We start from the raw sequence: 16,974 nt of genomic DNA, 5'->3' as shown, positions 1-16,974 counted from the left end.
GGATAGGGGTCCTCAATATATCTCCCGATTCTGGAAACAATTCTGTAAGACCTTGGGAATCGAAGTGGCCTTATCATCAGGGTTCCATCCTCAAACTAACGGACAGACGGAACGACTCAATCAAGGCCTCGAACAATATTTACGTAGCTTCTGCAATGCTACGCAGAGTAATTGGGCTACGTATTTACCGCTTGCAGAATTCTCCTACAACAACTCCATACACAGCGCCTCGAAGGTCTCCCCTTTCTATGGCTCCTACGGTTTCCATCCTAAGGCCTTTCCAACTCCCCTGAAAGATACTTCCAATCTTCCTGCCATCCCCTCCTATATTCGACAGCTACAGGGTGTCCAACGTGTTATCCATACCAACCTTGTGGCCACTAAGTCTCGCATGAAAAAGATAGCTGATAAGAGACGTTGTGCGGCTCCTCACTATCAGGTCCATGATAAAGTTTGGCTCTCCTCTAGATTCCTACCTCTCCGACTTACTCAGAACAAATTCAAACCCCGTTTTTATGGTCCCTTCCTGATTCTCTAAAAGATTAACCCAGTGTCTGTGCGTCTTCGCCTGCCCCAGACTTGGAAGATACACCCTCTATTCCATGTCTCTCAACTTAAGCCTTACCTTCCTGATCCTTTTCACAGACAATTCTCCTGTCCTTCCCCTCTGTTGGTTGAGAATATGCCCGAGTACGAGGTCCAGGAAATCTGTGACTCTCGGTTTTTCCATGGACGCCTCCAATATCTTATTCATTGGAAAGGCTACCCTATGAGTGAGTGTTCCTGGGAGGATGCCCCTTCAGTTCATGCCCCTCTTTTGGTCCGTCGCTTTTTTCGACTCTTCCCTCACAAACCTGGGGCCTCGGGGGGGGGGGGAAACCTACTGTCACGCCGCGGCGGCGGCCGCAGCACGGCATTTGATGAACACCGCAGCCTGCATGCGGGCCGCGGGGGAAGCCGCGGCTTGCGGACAGGCCACGGGAGAAGCCGCGAGTCCGACCAGGGGTCGCGGCACTCGCCGCGGCCCCTTCTTTTGTTTCTGCCGCAGGGGCAGACGCGGCAGGAGATAAGACCCCGAGTTGGGTCTAGATCCTTCCGCGCATAGCGCATTTAGTGCTCTTTACATTCAGGCATTTAGGTAACTTTCTGCTTCACCACTTACCAGTAGTCACAGGAAAAAGCCGGATAACTGCACATGGTGGTGTTTATATGCATGCCTTTTTCCTTTCCCAGCATGCTGCCCACTTCCTCTCTTCCCAGCATGCATTGTTTCTCTTTGTTGGACGCATGTTCTTTATTCTATGCTATACTCTTTTCCCCAATCCAAGATGGTGGTGTTTCTACTTCCTGTTTCCTACTTCCTGTCTAGGGGTATATAAGGGGAATTCAGCTGCTTGCTCATTGCGTTGCAACACTCCTTTGGTGGTAGTCACGCTCCGGCTGGTTTCCTCTTGTGGATCCAGTGTTTCCTGACCTGTCTTCGTCTCCAGTTTTCCTGTACCCTCGGATCTTCAGTTCTAACGCCCTTGTGTCCTCCTTCTGTTTCAGGGAGTTCCTGCTGGAGGTTTTTTACCCTTTTGGGTTTTTTCCTCTGGGACTCCTTCTGGAGGGCACAGACTGTAGTGGCTTGCTATTGTCAAACAGCACTGTGGCTACCGGAAGGGGTCGCCCCTACCTCGGCCAGAGCAGAACCTGCCGGAATCGGGGTCGTTCCCCAACCCTCATTAACTTCGACGGTAAGCCCAGTGAAAACCGTGACACTCCTGCCCACTCTGCACCCGACGCCCACGGCCTGTGTCCACATGGCCCAAATGACTAGAGCTGGTTCCCAGGCGATTCTGACCTAGCGTCCATTCTGGTTTGACCCCTCCTGTCCAGCAAGACAACGTCTGCAGCCTAAATCTCGAGGACCCCGCATGACCACGAGAGAACCGGACGAAGATACCTGACACCCAAAGGTACCACTGCACCCGCAGCCCCCTGGCCTTGGGGAATCTGACCACCAGTCCAGCGGCATCCAGCAGGCAGCCCTCCTCCCTGTCCAGCCTTTGGTTTTCCGGAAACGGCCCCCTGGACTTAGCCTGCAGCATTTTTTGTGTCCCCCACGGTCCCCCATTTGGAAAGCATTGGAAGCCCAACACTGTGTTTGCACCCTCCACCCGGCCGACACTGCGCCGCTGAGGGTGTGTGTTTGGTGCTGACCGGTGGCCCCTCTGGTGCTCCTCTAAACCCCCCAGGTCTGCCCTCCGAAGACGCAGGTACCTACCTGCAAGCAGGCCTGATTCCGAGTGCCCCCCCGTCTCCATAGGAGCCCATGTTATATCGACCTCAGCTTTGACCTTTGCACCCGTCTGGCCCCGTGTTGCTGGTGATGGGTGTTTGGGGTTAACTTGAACCCCAACCTGTGGACATCCTAACCCCCGGAGACTGGAACTGTAAGTCTTGTACTTACCTCGAAACTGTGTTAACTTTTCTTCCCAGCCCTAGGACTGTCTTTGAAAATTGCACTGTCGACTTTTGAAACAGATTATTGCTATTTATTCGAAAACCATATAACTTGCCAATTTGAAACAAAGTGGTATTGATACATATGTTGGATACTTACTTGCACATGTACTTACCTACAACTTGAATCTTGTGGTTCTAGAAATAAAGTAATAAAACATATTTTTGCTATATGAAAACCATTGGCCTGGAGTTAGTCATTGAGTGTGCTTCCTTTATTGCCTGTGTGTGTACAACAAATGCTTTGCACTACCCTCTGATAAGCCTACTGCTTGACCACACTACCACAAAAAAGAGCATCAGTATTACCTACTTTAGCCTCTGTTAAGCCTCTGGGAAACCCCTGGACTGTGTGCACACTATGGGGGTCATTATGACCCTGGTGGTGAGTGGAAATGTGGCGATAGTACCACCAACAGGCTGACAGTACATACCGCCACACTTCTCCACTCATACCGCCATGGCGGTATCAGACGCCAAGCCGGAGATGTCAGTCTCCAGCCTGGCGGCCAGCATAGTACCGCCGGCGGCATTATGAGCCTGCCTACCACCATGGTTTTCATGGTGTTAGCAACGCCACGAAAACCATGGCGGTATGCCCTACCGGTGACAGGGAATTCCTTCCCTTTCACCGGTAGGTGGCTCCCCCACCCCCCAACACACACCTGATACCCCACCCCCGCCCTTCCATCCAAACTCCTCCCCCAGCCCCTCTGATCCTCACACACACCACCCCTCCGATCCTCATACTCTCCCCCCATTCACACACACACCAACAGACACGTACCACGCATACATCCAATCACTCTGACTGGCATACACACATTCATACACACACTGGCATACACTTATTCATACACACACTGGCATACACACATTCATACACGCATATTTCCGGACAAGCTCGCACACATTCTTACACACAATCACACTGACATGCATACACCCACTCCCTTCACCATTCTTACACGCATTCACTCACAAGCATACAGCCACACAGACGCATTCACACACACACTCAGACATTCATGCACACACACACACACAACACCCTCCACTCTTCAATCTTCAATCCCCCTCCCCTGTCGGAAGCTGACTTACCTTGGTCCAGGAGGTTTTACGTCAGGGAACAGGAAGGGGCGCTGCTACCGCCAGCAGAACACCGCCAGGCCGCATCACAGGTCATTATACGGCTGGTGGCGTTCAACTGGCGTGGTGGTGCTGGTGGTAGCAGCACCAGCTTACCACCATCCGCCAGTATGATCACTGCTGGATTTCCACCCTTCTTGTGGCGGAAGTCCGGCAGTGATCATAATATGGCGGATGGATGGTAGACGCGGTGATGGTAAATTGGCGGCCATCACCGCGGCGGTAGGCAGTTTTTACTGCCATTGTTATAATGAGGGCCTATATCTCATTTTGATTTAGTATATACAGAGCCAGCTTCCTAAATCACTGTTCACAGATATATACCCAGTTTAACTGTTAGGGGAATAAAGTGCAGGTAAATAAGTGACACTGCCCCTAATAACATGTTCTATATGTGAGGATGCTAGGGTTACTGCCCAGTTCTCCCCAGTTCGCAGATGAGAGTCTCTCTATTAGGCCTATTTCGTCCTCTGTCGCTGCAACAGCATGTGCCCAAACCAGACCTGCGCAGATAAGCAGCAGGGCTGCTTCTGCTATTGTCCCAGGCATTAATGTTTATATTTTTTATGCCAATAAAGCCCTGCTCTTTGAATGGGCTGGTAATGGCACCACTATGTGGCATTGATTGCTGCCTTTGTTGCCTCGGCCTTTCTGTCCCTTTCTGGCGTTTCCTGGTGCTTTCTGTGGTGAGGCCTGTGTCATGGGCGGACGGAGGTATGGTGACAGAAGATAGGCAGCAACCGGCTGCCGGCTCCCCCAGACTGCCAGTGTTCTACAAACAAATATTTAATGGGCTGTAAACAGCACTTTAGGGTCCATCATCTCTCCCCGATGACCCATCAGTAGCGCCATTACCATGTAAAATGTGGGTGGGGGCAAAGCAAAAGCAAGCAAGGATGTGAAAATGAACAACAGAGAGGGGGGCAGCAAGGCAATGTAGGGCGAGAAGGGGTGGGGCAAACAACAACAGTGAAAGGGGAGACAGATCTCCAAGTGTCTAGAAAATGAATGCGACTTATGGAGTGCTGGTCGTAATTGAAAAGGAAGTACCTGCAAAATGACAAGAAGCTATCGGAAAGGCACTGGTCAGTAGCCACTGGCATTGACAGGAAGCAGTACTTTGTCGAGACTCCACACGACAGCAAGGACGGCAAAGCAGAGCAGGAAGGAGCAGGCAGTCTAAGCTGATAATGTGCTGTCCAATGAAAAGCCGGTATATTAGGGTGATGTTGGAATAAGCCAATGGTAAGTTACCTTAAATGGCAAAGTCAAGTTATCTGTTTAAAACTGCCCTTCCAGTCTGGACTGGCAGACTGGGAGCCATGTTTTACCTTGTCCCAATCTGTGCTGGAGTCCCTGTGTTGGTGGGTGGGGGGTACTCTAACTTACATGCCCTACGTACCTCAGGTACCATAAACTAGGGACTTACAAGTAAGTGAGGCTATGCCAATTGGAGAAAAGGCAACTTAACGTACACTTTTTTAAGGGTCAGAGCACATGCACGGAGTCCTGTTTAACCTGTTTAGCAGGGCTTTTCAGAACCATTACATCAGTACCTAGTACTCAAAATGGGGGCAAAAAGTGGGGGAAAACCTGGAAAAAGCCTGTTTCTTTATAGCAGGTTACCTGAGTGACTACAAGGGTCACTTGCCTGACCCCCATTTCTGAGCTACAGGGACACAACAAGCTTCAGAGGCCCCCCTGCAACTGTGGAGCTGACCTGCTGCACCTGGCCCTGCCTGGACCAGCAACTAATTCTGCCTGAATCCTACTGGCCTCTGCTGGAGTGAGTTCCTGATCCCCAAGAAGTGCCTCCCTGTGTCCTGGACCCTTGGCTGGCACCAATTAGGCTCCTCCTGTGCCAGCCTGAAGATTTGAACTCTGTACGCCGGACTTTGAGAAGGTAACTTTTTCAGCTGGACTAATCTGGTCCCTGTATCCAGCCCATACTACATCAAGGTCGGGCTGAACTTGTGACTCTGTCTAGGTCTAGTTGACCAGACATCTACAGTTAGCACTTTCTGCTCCTGGGTGCTATTTTTACTTAAACCTTTGAAATTGCATATGTCTGGTTCTATTGATTGGATTGTTTTCATTTTGTTGTCATTTTGTTTAATAAGATTTATCCTATTGTACTGATTTGGTTTGAGATTTTTCTTGTGTTGTGCTTTCACTTTATCACTCTTTGTGTGCTGCATAAATAAACCCAATTTCTTAAATCAATCGTTTGGGATAGTGGATTTTGGGGGAAGTGATGGCTCAATAGACTTTATTTTCCCTGCAGAGGACATTGCAAATTCTTCACATTTTGCTGCTGGTGTGGAGAATGTGCTGCTGGAGGACTGGCAGTTTTATTATTTAATATTGAAAAGAGGCTTTGGGTTAATTTTAGGGGCATCAAACATAAACTTATTGTGGCTAAATTTACGGACTGATTTAGATATTATTTGACGAGTTCCTCCATCACAACGGTGACGGATATCCCGCCCGCCGAAATCTAAATCTCATAGGAAATAATGAGATTTCGATTTCCGTGGACGCAATATCTGTCACCGTTGTGATAGAGTAAGTCGTCCGCCAATATCTAAATCAGGCCCTAAGTTTTGTAGGTTTGTAGTTGTTTCTGGCCGCCCTGGGAATAGTACGATTCGCAGGCAAAGGATACATGTGTCCAGATTTTCTCATGATGCATTAGTTCATTTCTTTCTCCAAACAGAGATAGGCTGTTCGAGAACATGGAGGGTGAAGTTTTAGGTCGTGTACTCTTGCATGTCAATGGATGGTATTCATTGAACAGGGGATCCATACATTTGTTGTATTCTTGTGATGTGGAATGGATGTCCTGCCCAGGATCGGGATCGGAAGGATACCCCGAACCATGTTAGCAAGGTTGTTGAAGTCAACGTTTTTAGTGTCATGGATCTTTAATTTTCCTCTTTCGAATTGGCTGAAGGTTTTCGGTGGACAAAAGATACTTTGAAAGAAATGTGGACGTGGTCTAACCAATCCACAGGCCTGGGAACTGCAGTGGCCAGGAGTCTGACCTAGGAGATAACTATATCAAGAATAGAGCCTTTGTAGTGTGTTGGTTTCTGAGCGTTGGAGGAGGTTGTTGAAAAGAAGAGAACAGGGTAACAGTTTTTTTGTTTTCTTCAACAGAGGGAAGACCAAAGCCTCCATGGAAGATGAGGGACTCTGAGCATATTCACAATAGACCTCGAAAAATCATAAAAATATTACCAGAAACTCCTGACCATGCACCATGGTTCGCGTTCTGGCTCAGAGACAGACTGGTTCGAGACTCCGGAATGAAAAGCTCTCCTGGTAAAACTCAATCTTCTGCCTGAAATTGAGACTCTGACTTTGTCTCAACCTGTGTCCAGAAACAGGCAGCCCTGAGCCAGATGTCTCAGAAGGATGGACTCTGGCAACGAATATCCTTGTTGGGGATGGGTGACAGGCTTTTAGGCGGTTGCCACTGTCACCTTAGGTTAATATGTTATCTTGGAGCGACAATGGTTGGGGAGGTGGGCAGTTCGAGGTCCGAAATGCAGGGAGGCAGGTTGCGGGGAGTGGTTAGTTGGGAGACAAAGTGTGTTTTTTGTTGTTGTTTTTGTTATGGCAGGCTACACCTCCAGCATAATGGGACAAAGTAATATAACAGTGCACACAGTGACCCACCCACGGATGTCTCACCCGATGGAGCAACTATGCACCTCCTCTCTTGGAATGTTAATGGACTTGGGGACAAAATAAGTGGGGTACAGTTATGCAACATATTAAGAGACATTCCCAGACATTGCCCTACTGCAGGAGACACACCTCATGGGTAACTCTTGTCATGCACAGGATAGATGGGGGTATAGAATGATCGTGCATGAGGGCTACACCTCCACTTCTAGGGGAGTAGGGATCTTTCCGAATAAATCATGTCCCCTCCTTATTCAACAGACGTGGACAGATAAAGGTGGATGCTATGCAGCCCTAACAGGCACCTGGGAGGGGGCGACTATAAACATCCTCTCTGTCTACGTCCCGCCTCGACTGCATGACGCTGTTTCCTGACTTAACTACGATGATACTCACGCTCCAGATGGGGATCTCCTACTAGGGGGAGACTTTACGCAACTCTCAGGGACGATATAGACCAATTCCTCTCTAGGCTGGCGAGTCCTGTGCATAGGCCTCTTGCTGACTTCCTAGAGGCCATGGGCTTTGTTGATACGTGGAGTACTCTGAATCCTCAGATGCCTCATTTTACCCACCACTCAGGGGCCCATGACAGCCTTCCCTGTGTGGATTACATTCTTGCTGCTGTGACCAGCTCCCCAGATCTGCCACTGGCCAGAGGCATCTCCGATCATTGCCCTCTATGGACGGTCTATGGTTCGGGAGATGGGAAGAGGCGTACGCAGATAGTGCTGAATCCCTGGTATCTCAAACTACAGAAAATAAAGATGGGGTTGACAGAAACAACAGAACGTTACTTACCATGATGTTGCGACAGACATAAGGCGGTGCATCATCGCCTTTACGGAGTGGGTGAAAAAACTGGGAAACTGCTGGCCTGGCTCAAAAGAAAAGAGAGAGCAAACAGATGGGTGAGCAGTGTCCGGACGGATACTGGATAATTAGTGTGCGACAGTCATGGAGTAGCAGAGACTTTTCCAACTTATTAAGCAAACTTTACTCCCCTGAGGCAATGACAATGGCCTCGGACTCCCGCTCTAGAAAACGATGTCTCTGAGGCTGAAATAGCAGGGGCAATACAAGAGCTGAGAGCAGGTGAAGCCCTGGGTCCTACTGGCATTCCATTGAGTTGTACAAGACCTTGGCCTCTAAGTTCATCCCTCATCCCACATCAACATGTATAATGAGAGTTGTGAGGTGGGGCTGCTCCTGGAATCCTGGAAGAGCAAAGATTGGCCTCCATAGTTGTCAATCCCAAAGAAGGCAAACCAGCGATTCACTGTGATTCCTACAGGCTCATCTCTCTGTTAAACACAGAAATAAGAATTGTAGCCAAGTACTGGCCATGCCACTTATCCCAGTTGTTACTGCACCGATCCACCCAGACCAGTCAGGTTTTATGACTGGCGCTTAACTTGCGGCAACTGTACGGCGTCCTGGGACAGGTAGCGCACATACGGAAGGACTCAGTAGTCCTCTCCGTTGATGCTCGCATGGCCTTTGATCCTCTTGAGTGGCCCTACCTGTTTGAGGTCTTAAAGAGGTTGGGCTTTGGACCTAAATATCTGGCATGGATAGGACGTCTATGCACCTCTCCCCGGGCCCAGATGGTAGGCAACGTAGTGACATCCCGGGTATTTGATCTCCAATGTGGCACCAGCTTCTCTCCACTGCTTTTCGCCCTTGTGTGGCAGCCTGGATTAGAATTGACCCCTTGGTGAGGGGCCTGCAGTGGGTGGCAAGTTGGGAAGATAGGATATCACTCTGGGGTGACAACATCCTGTTATACATAACAGACCCACGTCTGACCCTTGACAAAGTCATACATATTCTGGTCCAGTTTGCACAATACTCCGATTATACTTCTGACTGGACGAAATCTTTGATATATGTCAATAGTGGCCATGTGCCGCACCTGCCCCGTGGATGTGATGGTTTCCGTTATCTGGGGATCCATGTGACCACTGACCCGCTCACTTCTACTCTCATAACTCGCTTCCCCTCCTAGTGCGTCAGAAGCACGAGGTCAGCCAATGAAGGTCACTGTCGTGGTCACTACTGGGCAGTGCGGCGCTCTTCAAGATGATGGCTCTGCCCCGGTTTCTCTATGTCCTACATAATACGCCCTTCCCTGTACCAGCGGCTTATTTCAAAGCAATCAACTCAGAACTCAGGACCCTCCTGTGGGATGGGGACCTGCAAGAATTGGAATAGCCGAACTGACTAAAGGATGGTACAATGGAGGGATCGCATTGTCTGATATCCAAAAGTACTATTGGGATGCCCAACTCACTACATTAATGCCTGAGTTCATGCTCCTCCAGATGAGCCACCCTACAGCATGGATAGACATCTCATGCAGAGGGGTGGATACCTATGGGCTCTTATACTAACCGTTAACGCACGACCCTGCGTGGCCGAACCTTAGTCACGATTGGCATGTTATACACCGAGCGTTGGGGTGGGACGGGAAGATAACTCAGGCTCCCCCACTCTGCGATTCTGATAAACTGGGGCCACTTGGGGACCAACCTGGCTTTGCTAACTGGGACCTTATTGAAATCTCCAGGGTTGGAGAACTATGGTCCCAAGGGCAGGCCCTCCCATTCACAGAGCTGCAACAGGTATACAGTTTAGCGTCTGCTGAAAGTTACAGCTACCTTCAAGGCGCCATGCTCTTCAGTCGGCGCTCTGGAAGGAGACCGAACTCCCTGAATACTCCTCTTTGGAGGACAGGTTACTGGAGAAGCATATGTACCGCGGAGTAACATCCCTCACCATAAGAAGCTGGTTAATGACTCACCAGGCCCTCTACAATCCATACGGCACACTGGGAATGTGACTTGGAGGACATTGAGGACAATGAATGCCTTGAAGCTCTGGCTTCTCCCCGAGAAGTGGCAATCCGATCGGGGTTTCAACTGGTTCAGTACTACACAGATCAGATCTCACTTGTATGGTTAAGATGAAAACGGGGAGGTCTGCAAGTACCGGTTGTCTAAGGCGCTGTGGTCACGAAGGTTCTTTTCTGCATGTAATATGGGACTGCCTGGACATACAGAGATATTGGACTGCAGTGGTTGATTGTATGTATGAGGTGTCCTGGGGCAAGAGGGGGGCCTCACCGAAATGGGGCCTACTGAACGTATGAGAAGAGTCAGAGCTTGGTGGAATGGAAAAGATTTACATGACCTTCGGGTTGGCGCTGACTAAAACTAACATTGCACGGCTGTGGGGGGCACCATCACCACCCCAATTAAAAGATTGGAAAAATGATATGGAATGGTGCATGATGGTGGAGAAAGTTGTTTTTTAGAGCCGGGGGTGTCCAAAAAGTGGTCTCAAATCTGGCGATGATGGAATGGCTACAGAGGGCACTTGTGTCATTCCCTTACCTTGAACTTGGATACGATGAGGAACCCTGGCCACCTTGGCACAGATGTATTCATGAACGGGAAGGGTGGGGACCAAGCATGCATTGCTGGCCATGTAATGTTGTCATTGATGATACAGACCTACTGTGTCTTATGTGTACTTGCCTTGTTTTTAATAAAAAGATCTTATAAAAAAATATTACCAGACCTGCAGGTCTAGTGACTTTAATAATCTACTCAACCTAACTGTAATGTGCTTGACGTGTAAACTGGTCTCAGATTTTCTGTTCCTAGGCAGATCGATTATTTTACATTATCACATATGTGAGCACCTTTAAATTTGTGAGTGCAGCATTCCTGCTGTACAAAAAACTATTTTGTTTGATTTAATAAAGTAAACGTTTACTCCATGTCCAAGAAGAATCTAGCCCTCGTATAGGGTAAACATGACCCTTGAGTTGCTTCTTAGTTCACTAATAGCATTGTCGTCAGGGCGGAGGCAGGAATGTTTCTCAGTTCATTTTTAAAAACTCACTTTTTAATAAATATATTACTGAGCATGATGTGGTAGCCTATGTTGTAGGAAACGTAAAAACTTTACATGCTTTCGAAAATATGAAACATGAACATATCGCGCAACATCAAGCCCAAGCAGAAGCCACACAGTCGTTCGTGGTTTATTCGTAACTCCGACACTGACAGGAGGAAGGCGAAAAGTTCACTTAAGAAAGTAGTGGAATAGGAGACTTGAATGGGTTTTCAGTTAAAGGTCAACTCATGTCTAACAGACTAAAAGCATTTACGTCGTCAGAACACAAGTCCCCGGGCACACACCGCGTGCCTTCAAACAGACCTGATTAGACAATAGGTTCCTAATCGAGTTAGCGCAGAGCGCACAGGTGCATGATTAAACAATAGGTGCAGTGAAAAAACTAAAGGGCATATTTATAAGAAAGTGGCACATCGGTCCTGATGTGCCACTTTTCTTGCGTCGACCCTGCCCCACCTAAAGACACCCTGGTTGCACTGTAATTACAATACCGACCACCATGGTGGTCGTTAGGACAATAGCATCAGCATTTTTGACGCTATTGTGTCACTTTCCTGCACTAGTGTAAACAAATTGTGCTAGTGGAGTACAGCCCAGGTAGGCCCACTGATTAAAATGGGGACGTCATTTCAACGCCTGCTCTGAAGAGGCACTATAAGTGACGGAAAAAATGGCGCAGTGAAATGTTGTAAGTTTCACTGCACCGTTTTCTCAGCCCTCCCTGCATTGGAACCCCCCCCTTGCATACATGCCACCATCCCACCTCAGATTAGACCCAGCCGTATGCAAATCAGTCTTATTCCTGCTCCAATAGGAACAGTCCATCCCAATCTGCCAAACCGTGCGCTCTCTGAAGCATTGCTTCCATCACCTTCTTCTTTTTTTGCAGTTGTCGCCGAAGTGCGCCGTCCATGCCCAGATGTGCGTCCTTCGCTCAGTGTGCCACAGGAGTCAAGCTGTACCTCACTAATGAGACCTAAGTATGGTGAATGTCTGTCTGGAATGGCCCAGTGGAAGTAAAGCGATTGTCTAGAATGCAGCCCTGAGTGATTCCCAGTGGGTGAGTTAATTCAAGCATTCCTTCCATCAGCTTGTTATTTTTGCAGTAGTCAATCTGTGTCTGGCATTAGACCATGCGGGAAAGGCGGATTTCTCTTCTTCTTTGTCCCAGAAAATGTTACTGTGAAGAGGGGTAAAAGTGCAGGACCATAACAGATACTGGGCTAGATTTACAAGGCCCTAGCACCACCGGAGGGTCACGTTTTGTAACGCTCCGGTGGCGCTGTGCAGTGCGACGTATTTACAAGGTGGCGTTATGGCACTTTTTGTGGCTTAATGTCACCTTGTAAATGCAGCCCCTGCGCATGCAGCACTTTGCGTGGAAGGGGCGTGCAGTGGGTGTTGCTGTGGGCGTTCTACGACAAAACCCACTGCATTTTGGCGCTGCCCCAAATGTATGAGATTTCGTAAATCTGAAGGAGCACCAAAATCTAACGCCACTCCAGGGGTGGGCTTAGCAGGTCTCAACAAAGAGAAATGCTTTTATTCCACCTCGTTCTTTGCTCTTTCTGTGTGTGCTGCATCCTGCAGCACACATGGAAAGAGAAAATTGCCACAGAAGATTGTTTATGTGCAGGAAGGTGTCCTTTCCTGCACAAAAACAATCTCCCCCTCAACGCAGCCATCCTTGCACTATGGCGCAGGGGTGGCTGCGTTGGCGCTTAAGAACAACGTAAGTGCCAGCGCAGGGGGAAACACAGGTGTCCGCCGTATTATTGTAAATCTGGTCCTCTGTACTTACACTTTTCATTGTGCAGTTGTGAATGGTGCTGCTTTCTGCACAGTTTCACCTTCTTGAAAAGTACATTATGGCCTAATTTTTATACTTTTTAGCACTGTGTTTGCGTCGCTTTTTGACGCAAAAACAGCGCAAACGTACAAAATACAATTGTATTTAGCAAGTTAGTGCCACTTTTGCGTAAAAAATTGATGCGTGTATGAACACAATGGGCGTGGATGTGCTGCTCCTGTTTTAGGGCTCTGTGTCTGTAGTACGAAAAGGAGACGCACAGCTCTCTGCAAAATGACCGAATGTACCGTTAAATTAATATTTCATTGCAAATGCTGCCCCTTTCTAAGTCTGGCATTAGCCGAGACCATTGGAATTTTCTGAAATGATACATACAGTGTCCTTGCTCATAAGGGCAATCATGCACCTCCTTCATCCATTGGTTTCTTGTTGTCATTCACTACATCAGACATCGTGGGGGAGTGGGTCAGTGGTGACAGCAGTATTCCATACTTGATCCCACATTCTTGTAACTAAGGGCCACATGTGCAAAGCCTTTTTGTGGTCACAAACTGACCAATGAGCAAAAGAAGGCTGTTTGCAAACTCAAAAAGGCTATTTTAGATGTACAAAGCCCTATTTTCTGATACAGTAACCGGTTACTAAATCATAGATTGGGTTTGCGATTGGGGATTAGAAAGGGAAGTGTTTAGGGCGTTCCTTCCAAATACCAAATCACAGTGGTATGTATAATGTTTGGCAACCAAAATGCTGTTGCAAAACATTTGCACTTTACCACCTACATCAAGTAGGTATAACCCCTTCACAAATGGGGAGCGGTCCCCAAGGCACCCCTTCCCCTTGGTGAATGTTTGTAAAAACATATTTTCAGAGCAGGCAGTGGTCCCACGGACCACTGCCTGCTCTTAAAAACTCAAAAGAAAACTTTTAATTTTTGTTTTTGAAAAACACATCCTTTAAGGAAAGAAAATACATTCCAAATGAAAAGATTGCTTTATTCAAAAAGCAGTCACAGACATGGTGGTCTGCTGACCCCAGCAGGCCCCCATCCATGCGAATTTAGCAATTCCCAATGGGTCGGAAACCAAGACATACCTAATTAATATTCATGACGTAGGTCTATTTGTGGCTCGGTGGGAATTCCAAAATGTGAGAAAGACACATTTGTACATGGCTCTTTGCAGTTACCAGGAAGGGAATCGCAAAAATTGGCTATTTGGTAATGGCAAACACTCACCTTTGTACATACGTATGGAGGGATTTCATATAGTGCAATCAATGTGTTTTAAAGAAATCAAAAATATAACAGAAATTGTCAACCGCAATTAAAAAGTATGTGTCTCTTAATCAAAACAGAATGCATCCTGGTGAAGCGCACATTGCACATGAAAAGCTCCAATAATTGCTAATTTCCAAAGTGTGTCAAGTTGTTGCTTCAGGCAAGTGTCCAGGTCCAGAGAGAGTCTTTTGATGCACAAACTTATTATATGTGTCTCCATCCCTGGGGAGGGCGGGACCACTCAAGTATTTGAAAAATACCTGGGAAGTTTGGTGATGTTTGTTATTGGTGATGTTTGGTGATGTTTGGTGCTGTTATTGGTGATTTTTGGTGATGTTTGGTGCTGTTATTGGTGATGTCTGGTGCTGTTATTGGTGATGTTTGATGCTGTTATTGTTGATGTTTGGTGATGTTTGGTGCTGTTATTGGTGATGTTTGGTGCTGTTATTGGTGATTTTTGGTGATGTTTGCTGCTGTTATTGGTGATGTCTGGTGATATTTTGTGCTGTTATTGGTGATGTTTGGTGATGTTTGCTGCTGTTATTGGTGATGTTTGGTGATGTTTGGTGCTGTTATTGGTGATTTTTGGTGATGTTTGCTGCTGTTATTGGTGATGTTTGGTGCTGTTATTGTTGATGTTTGGTGATGTTTGGTGCTTTTTGGTGATGTTTACTGCTGTTATTGGTGATGTTTGCTGCTGTTATTGGTGATGTCTGGTGATGTTTGGTGCTGTTATTGGTGATGTTTGGTGCTGTTGGTGATTTTTGGTGCTTTTTGGTGATGTTTGCTGCTGTTATTGGTGATGTTTGCTGCTGTTATTGGTGATGTCTGGTGATGTTTGGTGCTGTTATTGGTGATGTTTGGTGTTGTTTGGTGCTGTTATTGTTGATGTTTGGTGATGTTTGGTGCTGGGATTGTTGATTTTTGGTGATGTTTGGTGCTGTTATTGGTGATGTTTGGTGCTGTTATTGGTGATGTTTGGTGATGTTTTTTGTGATGCTTGGTGATGTTTGGTGCTGTTATTGGTGGTTTTTGGTGATGTTTGCTGCTGTTATTGGTGATGTTTGGGGCTATTATTGGTGATGTCTGGTGATTTTTGGTGATGTTTGCTGCTGTTATTGGTGATGTTTGGTGCTGTTATTGGTGATGTCTGGTGATGTTTGCTGCTGTTATTGGTGATGTTTGGTGCTGTTATTGGTGATTTTTGATGATGTTTGCTGCTGTTATTGGTGATGTTTGGGGCTGTTATTGGTGATGTCCGGTGCTGTTATTGGTGATGTTTGGTGATGTTTGCTGCTGTTATTGGTGATGTTTGGTGCTGTTATTGGTGATGTCCGGTGCTGTTATTGGTGATGTTTGGTGCTGTTATTGGTGATGTTTGGTGCTGTTATTGTTGATGTTTGATGATGTTTGGTGCTGTTATTGGTGGTTTTTGGTGATGTTTGCTGCTGTTATTGGTGATGTTTGGGGCTATTATTCGTGATGTCTGGTGCTGTTATTGGTGATGTTTGGTGCTATTATTTATTGGTGATTTTTGGTGATGTTTGGTGCTGTTATTGGTGATTTTTGGTGATGTTTGCTGCTGTTATCGGTGATGTTTGGTGCTGTTATTGGTGATGTCTGGTGATATTTGGTGCTGTTATTGGTGATGTCTGGTGCTGTTTGGTGCTGTTATTGGTAATGTTTGGTGATGTTTGCTGCTGTTGTTGGTGATGTTTGGTGCTGTTATTGGTGATGTTTGGTGCTGTTATTGGTGATGTTTGGTGATGTCTGGTGCTGTTATTGGTGATGTTTGGTGATGTTTGGTGCTGTTATTGGTGATGTCTGGTGCTGTTATTGGTGATGTTATTGGTGATTTTTGGTTTCCAGTGCATGTTCTCCACTCTGGACCGTCACAGATCACGGCGCCTCCTCCATAAACCATCTGACCTTCGGCATCTACTCCTTTGGTAGGTACTGTTTACCTTCGGAACTGGACTTGTTTCAGAATAAATAATGTCCGCTCTCTGGGTCTGCCAAGTCTCTCCTGTTATTTTTTATTATAGTTTTATTATTCAGCATTACAACAAATACAATTAACTTTGCAGGCTCAACCCTCGCCACCACCCAGCGTCCCGAAGTCTCTTCTCTTGTTGATAGATCTGTTTCTGGACATCAGCTCTGCGCCCCTAACTCCCTTGTAAGATGTGAAATCTGACTATTAACCACCAGAGGGCGCCATCACCAGATATTCTCTAATGTTTCATTGTGCTTTGCTTGCTTAAGTTAACAGTTGTTGGAAACCATTCTTACATCCCTCATTCACTTATGTTCATTCTTTTGCCATAGACCAGTTTGGTCCTTGTGAGACACCTTTATCAGGACTAAACTTAAAAACAAACTTAAAGGCTCTTTTTGGCGTCTTCTTGTCATTTATATGTCCTCTACTCCACATGTCCCAACAGTTTATTAGCCTCTGTAAGTTGCTCTTGGGTGAAATCTTAATGTAAATGAAAGTTACAGTCTGTGGATCACCAGATCAAGCGCCCTTCGCTAGAATGATTGGGCTGAGTGCGTCTCCCCACACACATCGTATTACGCGTAGGGCGCACTATCCCTGTTGGCGCAACGCACACCT

The 16,974-nt window shown here is 47.1% G+C and overlaps 1 protein-coding gene across 1 annotated transcript in view; it reads left to right on the top strand.

Moving 5' to 3' along the window:
- The first annotated feature begins 12,304 nt into the window (after positions 1-12,304).
- The window catches only part of LOC138251940 (programmed cell death protein 4-like), a 359,042-nt gene continuing 354,372 nt past the window's right edge, over positions 12,305-16,974 (top strand). Inside the window, exon 1 of the mRNA XM_069205725.1 lies at positions 12,305-12,328. The gene's annotated coding sequence lies outside the window, so the exon portion shown is untranslated. The remainder of the gene's footprint in view (positions 12,329-16,974) is intronic.

Source organism: Pleurodeles waltl, chromosome 1_1 (assembly GCF_031143425.1).
Source record: "Pleurodeles waltl isolate 20211129_DDA chromosome 1_1, aPleWal1.hap1.20221129, whole genome shotgun sequence".
NCBI classification, from domain to species: domain Eukaryota; kingdom Metazoa; phylum Chordata; class Amphibia; order Caudata; family Salamandridae; genus Pleurodeles; species Pleurodeles waltl.
Note: the sequence above shows the minus strand (reverse complement) of the source record. Positions and strands in the feature narration are given on the sequence as shown.